Source organism: Carica papaya, chromosome 7 (assembly GCF_054855325.1).
Source record: "Carica papaya isolate Zhongbai chromosome 7, ASM5485532v1, whole genome shotgun sequence".
Classification (NCBI taxonomy): domain Eukaryota; kingdom Viridiplantae; phylum Streptophyta; class Magnoliopsida; order Brassicales; family Caricaceae; genus Carica; species Carica papaya.
The window spans coordinates 9,996,006-10,007,779 of NC_142315.1; positions in this window are offsets into that span (position 1 = coordinate 9,996,006).

Here is an 11,774-nt window from a genome sequence, read left to right on the forward strand (position 1 = left end):
TAATAGATAATTTTTTAGATTAAATTAATTTTTTATACTAATTATAAAAAAAATATATTTTTATTTTTCATAATAAATTTATTTTTTGATATTTTAAGAAAAGAATTCATTAAAAATTACAGTTTAAATAATTTATTAAATTAATTGACTTAATTACAAGTTAAATGGGTATTATTTATTCTTTTTTTCCCTTCAATATTATATATAATAAGAAATTGACAAATTGTTAATTTGACTTAATATACAACCATATCAACATATCAATCCAAACAAAACAGTTGTCATTACCATACATTAATACACAAACTTTTCAAATAAGTTATAACTTTATAATTATCATCCAATGTAATACCCGCACCTAGAATTTAGCCTGAGATTAATTTTAACATTAAAAAATGTATAAAAATCTAATTTTGAAATTAATAAATTTAATTTAATGTGGAATTACGGAAAAAAATAGGTTGAAGATGAAATTGAAAATAATTTTGAGAAAAATAAGTGAAAATTTGGGTTCGGATGGTGTTTTTGAAAGAAATATCGAAAACTGGGTGTCAGAACGCAATTAAGAAAAATTTTGCCACGTAGGACTACCCAATTAGCAGCCTCGACGAACCGGAGCGTGTTGTGTGGCAATGCACGCTGACTCGATGCCAGCAGGAGGCACACTGGCGATCCGCGTGCCCCGCGATCGGACGACCTAGAAGTGTTCCTGCGCGCGTGGACGATCCGAATCCATTTCCTCATCAGGCGTGATCGGACGGTCGCGATTAAATGCGATAAATGGTTCAGTTTTGTTTCCTCTTTAAACGCGAATGAATGGTCGAGATCAAATCGCGATAAACATTTCAGATTCATTTTCTCTTTAAATGCGACTGGACAATCGAGATCAAACGCGATGAACGACTCAGATTAACAAGATGCGGGTATAAATATTTTGTATCACACTGAACCCAAACCCTAGCCGCCAGCCTTCCGTCAGACAAGAAAAACTAGTCACCGGAGAAGGGAGTTGACCATCACCTGCTTCTGTGCTGAAGCCACCTCCGACCGTCAAAAAAGGTAAAAATTCTCTTATCCACTCGGAATTTGATTTCGAATACCCCCATGACTAAATAAGAGCAAAAAGAACAGTGGATGAGCCAAAAACAGTAGGCAAAGCCCGGCGGTCCGTTGCGGGCAAAATCTGCAACCTCCTCCAATGAGCTCCTTCCCAATTCCCATTTCGCGCGATTTTTCCACCATTATGTTCACCGTTCTATTTTTTACAGGTTAACCGAAGAAAAATGTTCAGCTGTAAAAGTGAGTCGGCGAAGCCGCCGCATTGGAAAATCCTACCACCAATAGGTTTTTGTTTTTTTTTTACTTTTATCAGCCAACTAAGGCTCCCAAACGTGTTTTCTCGCAGCGATGGGTATAAAACCGACTGAAACCAGCCAACACTAACCGAAAACGGTCACGTCGAGGAAAACTGTCTTGGCCAGCGGTGTTGTTGCCGGAGCACAGTGGTGCTACCGTGCCGGAATTCTAAAATTGGTCGAAAAAGGATTTTTAACACCGATTTTGAATTTTTTTGGGTATTTTTAGGTACATAAAGCGTATTTTAATCTTCACAGAAAAATTTAAAAAACCTGGGGATCGTCAATAAGTGCAGTAGAAAGTTCAATTTTTCGGATACCGATTCAGGTAAGAATCACCCATCTTATTCTCTGTTATGCAATTGAACCTTAATAATCGATAATATGATATTTTGTGTAATTTAGAAAACTTTGAGAATAATTACATATTATTAATAGAGCCATAAACTGTTAGTCACTCATTTATTATTTTGTGTAACTGATTGTTGAATTTACAGCTTTGAATACATAATGATATACGGGAATAGTTAAACAATTCACTTGTGCTTCCTTGATATATATATTGCAACTCTTGCGTGATTTACGGTTGATTTGTGAAATTAGAAATTAATATGCAAATAAAAAATTATTTAGTCATGTGAATTAATGAATGGTAGTCTTACTAGATATCCTGAGAGATGATGGACGGACCGGGTTGTAATACTCAGGCCCAAAATTTGGCCCGGGATTAATTTTAAAAAATTAAAATTAATATATAAAAATATAATTTTTAAATTCATAAATTTTTATTTAATGTAAAAATTATTAAAAAAATAGGTGGATGATGAAATTGAAAACAATTTTGGAAAAAATGGTGAAAATTTAGGTTCGGATGTATTTTTGAAAAAAAAATCAGAAACTAGAAGTCAAAGCGTAATTTAAGAAAAATTTGTCACGTAGGACCGCCTAATCAGCAGTTCCGACGAACCGGAGCGTACCGCGTGGCAAGACATGCTGACTAAGTGCCACGGGCGAGGCCACGCTGACAATCTGCATGTCCGAGATCAGACGATCTGGATTTGTTCCCGCATGTGTGGACAATCTGGATCCGTTTCTACCTTAGGTGCGATCGGATGGTCGTGATTAAATGTGATAAACAATCTAGATTCGTTTTCTCTTTAAACGTAATCATATGGTGCAGATCAAATCGTGATGAACGGTTTAAATTTATTTCCTCTTTAAATGCGATCGGACGGTTGAGATCAAACGCGATGGACGGTCCAGATTAAAGAGAGACAAGTATAAATATCTCACTTCACACCGAACCCTAACCCTAACCGCCAGGCCCTCGCTAGAGAAGAAGAACCAGTTGTTGGTGAAGGGAGCCGACCGCCGCCCGCCACTGCACCAAAGCCACCTCCGACCACCAAAAAAGGTAAAAAAAAATTTTATTTGCTCGAAATTTGATTTTGAATACCCCCATGACCAAATCAGAGCAAAATAACCTGCGGATGAGTTAGAAATTGTGGGTAAAACCCGACAGCATCACCGCGAAAAAACCAAAAATCGTCTCTGATGAGCACATTTCCGATTCCTATTTCGCGCAATTTTTCTACCATTGTATTCACCATTCTGTTTCCTATAGGTTGACCGAAGAAAAACACCCAACCGCGAAGGCAAGCTAGTGGAGCCACTGTACCGGAAAACTCACTGCCGGTAAGTTCTATTTTTTGACTTTTTTCGGCCAAGCAATGCCCCCTAACATGTTTTCTCGCAGGGATGGGTACGAAATCGGCCAGAACTGGCAAAAAACAGTCAATCCGATGTGAACCACTGTCATGGGCGGCGGTGCCGCCGTGCCAGAATTTCAAAGTTGGCCAAAAAATATTTTTAACACTTATTTTTGAATTTTTTGGGTATTTTTAGGTACTTGAAGCGTGTTTTAATCTCCGAATGAAAATTTAAAGAACCCAGAGACTGCCAGTAGGTGAAGCTGAAAGTTTAGTATTTCATACATCGATTCGGGTAAGAATCCCTCACTTTATTTGCTCTTATAGAATGAAGTTTAATCATAAATAGTAAGACATTTTGCATAATTTAGAAAATCTCGATAATTAATTATAGGTTACTAATGGAGGTGAAATCAGTTATTTATCATTGTTTATCATGTCTTAACTAATTGATTGATTTTACAGTTTTAAATGCATAATAATACGTTAGAGTTGATAAGATAATTCAGTTGTGTTTCCTTGATGCATGTATTACTTGTTTTGCGTAATTTACAGTTTAATTGTGAAATTGAAAATTAAATATAAATGGAGAATTGCTTGATTAAGTGAATGAATGAATGATAGCCTTACTAAATATCCTGGGAGATGGTGGACGGACCGGGTACATAGGAAACCCTATCATGAATGTTATCTCATATCGGACGGGGTATCGATAATTGGTATTGTGGCGTTCATACCGGACTGGGTATGGGAACGACCTGTTTCACCTCATACCAGACGAGGTATTGAGGGATGGTATTTTTGGTGTTCATACCATATGGGATATGGGGACAGTCGGTTAGTTGAAAATGCTGAATAAGGGTTTACACATAGTGATGACATCCTTATGGACCCCCATGGATACCAGTAGGCAGATAAAAAGAGAAAGTTGTTGTCTGGTTAATTGAATATGAGACTATGATGTTGTTTGTGTTATTACCTCTATATGTCGATTTTGAAAATCTCGCTAGGGTAAGTATACAATAAATTATTCTATTTATGATAAATGAATTTACTTAAATTAAGAGCTCCATTAGTTATTTTTATGATTTTTATCAACCTTCATTTCTGTATTGGTGAGTAGTGTGACATTTTTACTGGGCTAATGTAGCTCATTCTTTCATTAACCATTTCAGATCAAGAGGATCAAGATCCAGATCCCGATCTACAAGAGGGTTGCGAATAGGATGCCCAGTTGTTTACTATCCATTTATTTCTTTGATTTTTCATTTGATTTTTTAGAATGGTAATTTCCGTAGCCCTATTGGGTATTCTAAATTATTGTGTAATGAATGTAAATTCTAACTTTATTATTTCGCTTCCGCATTTAATTTATAATTTATTTTCTTTTAAGTTCTAATCTGTTACAGCTGGTATTAAAGCCGCATTTCTCAGAACCATTAATTACACAAAGATAAAAACACCAAATACGAACTATTTTTCAACCTTTTCTTGTGAAAAATGAGTATAAAGACACGAGGAGATGAGGTCCTTTACTGAATGGCATCACTCGAGTCGGGTCGCTTTGAGAGGATGTCGATCGGATCATCGAGATTTTAGAGAGACTCATCTCCCAGTAAGCCAGAGAAGACAGGAGGGAACTATCTGACCCTCCACCACTTCCATAATATGAGTCATCCCTATAACGAGAAGATCTAACGCCACCTCAATGCAACCTTACTCTTCTGTTGTATCACCTAACACCGTCATAATATAATTCGGAGCCCCTACTGTATCATCCGACACCGTTACAGGGCCACCCGGTTCCTCCCAAACAACATATGGCCCCTCTTCTACAGAACTCAGTTTCACCCATGATGGACCTGATAGAGATTGACATGGGGGACCTTGATGTATTTGTAATGATGAACTGGTTAGCGACGTATCATGCCACCGTGGACTGTTCTCACAAAAAAATTGTATTTAAACCTCCTAACGAAGAGTCATTTACAAGTCAAAAAAATTTTTGAATATTATTTCCTCATAGTGATTTCCTTATTACATAGCCCTTTAACTTGATTATTTTCTCTAACTAGGCAAACCTAAGAAAGAAATTTGCATCCAAAAGATCCTAGTAGTCCGAGACTTTCCGATTGTGTTTCCTGATGAACTTTTATAACTATTAGTGGACAGAAAAGTTGAGTTCACCATAGACCTTCAGCCTGACATGCAACCTATCTTAGTTTTTTCCTTACTGCATGAGTCATGTAGAGATAGAAGAGTTGAGGAAATAGATCAAGAAATTGCAGGATAGTGGATTCATCCGACATAGTGTGTCCCCTTGGGGTACTGAAGTCACATTTGCAAGGAATGGGGATGGGACGTTAAGGTTATGTATTGACTACAGAGGATTGAACATGGTCACGGTCAAGAACAAGTACCCTCCCCAGGATCGGTGACCTTTTTGATTAGTTGCAGGGTTCTCAGGTCTTCTTCAAAATATACTTGCGTTCAGGTTACAATCAGGTAAAGATCAAGGCAGAAGACATTCCCAAAACAGCTTTTCGAACCAGGTACGGATACTACAAGTTCCTGATCATACCATTTGGACTAATCAACACACCAACCATCTTCATGGATTTGATGAACAGAGTTTTCAAATAATTCATGGATCAGTTCATCATTGTTTTTACGGATGATATCCTAATCTATTCAAAAAGTATGGAGGAACACGCTCACCATCTGACTCAAGTTTTGCAAGTTCTCAGAGAAAAGAAGTTATATGCAAAGTTGAGTAAGTGTGGGTTCTGGCTCGAGCAGACTATCTTCCTAGGGTATATCATATCAAGGGATGAGTGTTAGTGAACCGCGAAAAAGTTGAGGCAGTGCTTGGCTGGGAAAAATTAACATCGGTCAAGGAGATTCGTAGCTTCCTGGGGATGACAAGTTATTACCGCAGGTTTGTAGAAGGATTTTCTAGTCTAGCTGCTCCTTTGACTTTGCTCATAAAGAAGAACATCAAGTTTGAGTGAAACGAGAACTGTGAAAGGAGTTTTTCAGAACTAAAGAAGCGGTTGACTACTGCACCTATGTTGGCCTTGCCGAGTGGGACAAGTGGATATATAGTTTATAGTGATGCCTCCTACCTGAGGTTGGGTTGTGTTTTGATGCAGCATGGGAAGGTCATAGCCTATGGGTCCACTCAGTTGAAGAGTCATGAGAAAAACTATCTCACTCATGACTTAGAACTCGCCGCGATTATCTACGCCTTGAAGACTTGGCGCCATTACTTGTATGGGGAGAACTTTCAGATTTATACCGACCATAAGAGCTTGAAACACATATTCACTCAAAAAGATCTCAACATGCTTCAGAGAATATGGATAAAACTCCACAAGAACTACGATTGCAACATCTTGTATCAGCCGGGTAAGGGTAATGTGGTAGCCAACGCACTCAGTAGAAAAAAGTGTAGGTATATTAGCTTACCTAATGGTTTCAGAATACAGGGCAATAGGGGTTGCACAATAGGTACGACTTTAGGACCTGAAGAGAGTCACATGCTTGGCTCACCTGACTGTTCAACCTGAGTTGATCCAAAGAATAAAGAAAGTCTATTCTGCCGATTCCATCCTAGCAGTCCTTAAGAGAGATGCAGAATAGGGAGTTAATTTAGAATTTCGAGTATCTACCGATGGGTTGCTTAGATTTCAGGACAGGGTGTGTGTTCCATATGACAGTGAGCTAAAAAATGACATCATGACTGAGGCCCGTAGCTCAGAGTTTGTCATACACCCCAGAAGCACTAAGATTTATCAAAGTATGCGACCCCAATTTTGGTGGAACAGGATGAAAAGAGATGTAACCAGCTTTGTTTCTAAGTGTTTGGTATGTCAGCAAGTTAAGGCAGAGCATCAACACCCAGACGGGCTACTTCAGCCATTACCAATTCTGGAGTGGAAGTGAGAACACATCACAATAGATTTCGTAACAAGATTGTCTAGGGCACGCTCGGGACATGATCCCATTTGGGTAATTATTGACCGACTCACCAAGTCTTCCCACTTCTTAACCATCAAGATGACCGACCCATTGGACAAACTAGCAAAAATATATATTCGGGACATAGTTAGGTTACATGGAGTGTCAGTGACAGTAGTATCCAACAAGGATCCCAAGTTCACTTTTTGGTTCTAGTATAGTTTTCAGCAAGCCATGGGAACAAAACTGTCTCTTAGTACTGCATTCCACTATCAGACTGATGGATAATCAGAAAGGACAATGCGCACACTAGATGATATGCTCCGAGCTTGTGTTCTTGACTTCGGGGGCCATTAGGATGATCATTTACCCCTAATAGAGTTCGTCTACAATAACAGCTACCAAGAAAGTATCGGCATGACTCCATACGATGTGTTATATGGCCGTCGATGTAGATCGTCGATCTGTTGGGAAGAAGTTGGTGATAGAAAATTATTCGGTCCAAATCTTGTGGAGGAGACTACAACCAAAATAGTCAAGATCATGAAGAACATCCAGACGGCTCAGAGCAGGCAGAAGAGTTATCCAGATACCCGGATGATGGATTTGGAATTTGAGAAAGGTGATCGGGTGTTCCTTAAGGTCACTCCATTCAGGAAAATCAGTAAGTTTGGCAAGAGAGAAAAAATAAATCCCCGATTTAATGGGTCATTTGAAATCTTACACAGAATTTGCACTGCCGCCTACAGACTGACATTACCTCCAGAACTATCTAAGGTCCATAACGTGTTTCATGTGTCCATGCTATGCAAGTACAACCCGAACCCCTCTCATATCTTGGCCCACAAGCCTCTTTCACTCTAAGAGGATCTGTCCTACGAGGAGATACCTATGGATATTATAGACCGAAAAAGCAGAGTACTCCGCAACTGAAAAATTTCTTTTGTTAAGGTCCTATGGCAGAATCACACACAGAGAAAGGCCACGTGGGAGCTAGAATCCGACTTCGGAGCCTAGTATCCCCAACTGTTTGATTGAGTGAGAGAGAGGCAAATTTGAGGGACCAAATTTATTTTAAGATGGGAGAGTTGTAATATCCGGACTCGAAATTTAGCCAAGGATTAATTTTAAAAAATTAAAATTAATATATAAAAATATTATTTTTAAATTCATAAATTTTTATTTAATGTAAAAAATTAGAAAAAAAATAGGTAAATGATGAAATTAAAAACAATTTTGGAAAAAATAGGAAAAAACTTGGGTTCGTGGGGTATTTTTGAACGAAAAATCAGAAACTAGAGGTCAAAATATAATTTTAAAAAAATATGCCACGTAGGACTGCCTTGTCAGCAGCCCCGACGAACTGGAGCGCGTTGCGTGGCAAGGCCCGCTGACTCAGTGCCACGTGGGAGGCCATGCTGGTAATCTACGTGTCCGCGATTGGATGGTCTGGATTTGTTCCTATGTGCGTGGACGGTCTGGATCCGTTCCCTCTTCAGGCGCGATCGGATGGTCGCGAACGCGATGAATGGCCCAGATTTGTTTTTTCTTTAAATGCGATCGTATGATCTAGATCAAATCGCGATAAAAAGTTCAGATTCATTTCCTATTTAAACGCGATAGGACGATCGAGATCAAACGCAATGGACGACCTATATTAAAGGGAGATGGGTATAAATATCTCATTTCACACCGAACCCTAACCCTAGCCGCTAGCCCCCCGTCAGAGAAGAAGAACTAATCACCAAAGAAGGGAGCCGACCGCCGCTCCTCGCTGCGCCGGAGCCACCTCCGACCACCAAAAAAGGCAAAAAAAAATTTGTTCGCTTGAAATTTGATTTTGAACACCCCTATGTCCAAATCCAAGCAAAAGGACCGGCGGATGAGCCCCTTCCCGATTCCTGTTTCGTGCGATTTTTGTACCATTGTATTCACCATTATGTTATCTACATATTGACTGAAGAAAAAGGCTTAACTGCAAATGTGAACTAGCGCAGCCGCCTTACCGGAAAACTACGCCGCTGGTAAGTTCTGTTTTTGATTTTTTTGGGCCAACCGAGGCCCCCTAACATATTTTTTTTTCATGAATGGGTATGAAACCGACCGAAATCGGCCAGAACTGGCCGAAAATGTCAGTCCAAGGCAAACTGCCACCGCGAGCGGCGGTGTCACCGTGCCAAAATTTTGAAATTGGTTAAAAAAGTTTTTTAACACTGATTTTTAGATTTTTAAGGTATTTTTAAGCACTTGTCTGAAGAAAAATTCAGGAAACCCGAGGACCGCTAGTAGACGCAACTGAAAGTTTAGTATTTCGAACACCGATTCATGTAAGAATCCCTCACCTTATTCCCTGTTACAGAATTGAAGTTTAATCATAAATAATACGACATTTTGCATTATTTAGAAAATATCGATAATTAATTACATGTTACTAATGGAGCCGGAACCAGTTAAATGCATAATAATATGCTAGAGTTGGTAAGATAATTCAGTTGTGTTTCCTTAATGCATGTATTGCTTGTTTTGTGTAATTTATAGTTTAATTGTGAAACTAAAAATTAAATGTAAACGGAGAATTGCTTCATTAAGTGAATGAATGAATGATAGCCTTACTAGATATCCTAAGAGATGATGGATGGATCGGGTACATAGGGAACCCTACCGTGAACGTTGCCTCATACCGGATGGGGTATCGATGATTGGTATTTTGGTGTTCATACCATTTTTGGGAAAAATGGGTGAAATTTATGTTCGGATGATGTTTTTGAAAGAAAAATCAGAAACTGGGGGTTAGAACACAATTAAGGAAAATTTTACCACGTAGGACCACCCAATCAGCAACCTCGACGAACTGAAGTGTGCCATGTGGCAAGACAAGCTGACTCGGTGCCATACGGGTGGCCACGTTGGCAATTCATGTGCCCCGCAATTGGACGACCCCAAAGCATTCACGCGCTCGTGGATGGTCCGAATCTATTCCCTCCTCAGGTGCGATCGAACGGTCACGATTAAACATGATGAACGGTCCAAATTTGTTATTTCTTTAAACGCAATTAGACAATCAAGATCAAATCGTGATGAACGTTCCAGATTCATTTTTCTTTAAACGCGATCGGACGGTTGAGATCAAATACGATGAACGTCCCAGATTAACGCAAGACGAATAAAAATATTTCGCATCACACTGAATCCAAACCTTAGCCCCCAGCCTCCCACTAGAGAAGAAGAACTAGTGCCAGAGAAGGGAGCCGACCACCGCCCGCCGCCGCGCCGGAGCTACCTCCGACCGCCAAAAAAGGTAAATATTCTCCTATCATCTCGGAATTTAATTCTGAGCACCTCTATGGCCAAATCAGAGCAAAAGGAACGATAGATGAACTGAAAACCCCGGGCAAAACCTTCAATCTCCTCCGATTATCCCCTTCTCATTTCTCGTTTCGTGTGATTTTTTCACAATTGTGTTCACCGTTATGTTTTCTATAGGTTGACCAAAGAAAAACATCCAACCGCAAAGGTGAGCCGGCGAAGCTGCCGCACTAGAAAATCCCACCACTGGTAGGTTTTTATTTTTTAATTTTTTTTTTCAGCTAATTGAAGCCCCCTAACGTGTTTTCTCACAGTAATGAGTATAAAATTGGCCAAAACCGGCCAACATTAGCCAAAAACAACCAGACCGATGTAAACTATTATCGCGGACGATGGTGCCGTCGCTAGAGCACATCGGTGCTTCCATGCCGAAACCTCGAAATTGGGCAGAAAATGATTTTTAACACTGATTTTGGATTTTTGGGGTATTTTTAGGTACGTAGAGTATATTTTAATCTCCGCGGAAAAATTCAGGAAATCTAAGGATCGCCAGTAGGCGCAGTAGAAAGTTTGGTGTTTCGGATATCAATTCGGGTAAGAATCCCTCACCTTATTTTCTATTATGGAATTGAAACTTAATAATCGATAATATAGTATTTTGTGTAATTTAGAAAACTTTGAGAATAATTACAAGTTACTAATAGAGTCGGAACCGGTTAATCATTTTTTTGTTGTCCTGTGTAATTGATTGTTGAATTTACAGCTTTAAATACATGATGATATACTGGAATAGTTAAATGATTCAGTTGTGCTTTCTTGATATATATATTGCTAGTCTTGCGTGATTTATGGTTGATTTGTGAAATTTAAAATTAATATGCAAACAGAAAATTATTTGGTCATGTGAATTAATGAATGGTAATCTTACTGGATATCCTGTAATATGGTAAACGGACCGAGTACATAGGGAATCCTACTGTGAATGTTGTCTCATATCGAACAGGGTATCGAGAAATGATATTTTTAGCACTCATACCAGACGATGTATGGGGACGTCCTGATTCACCTTCATACCAGACGGAGTATTGAGGGATGATATTTTTTATGCTCATACCGGATGGGGTATTGGGACGGCCAGTTAGTTGATAATGTTGGATATTGGTTCACGCGTAGTGGAACATCCTTGTAGACCCTAGAGATACCAGTTGGCAAATAAAAATGGAAAGTTATTGTTCTTACTCACTTGAATATGAGATTATAATGTTATTTGAATTATTGTCTGTATAAGTCAGTTTTGAAAATTTCACAACGGTAAATATATGCAATAAATGATTTTTCTTATGATAAATGAATTTACTTAAATCAAGAGCTCTATTGGTTATTTTTCTGATTTTTACCAAATTTCAGTTTTTGTATCGACAAGTAATGTGATATTCTTACTGGG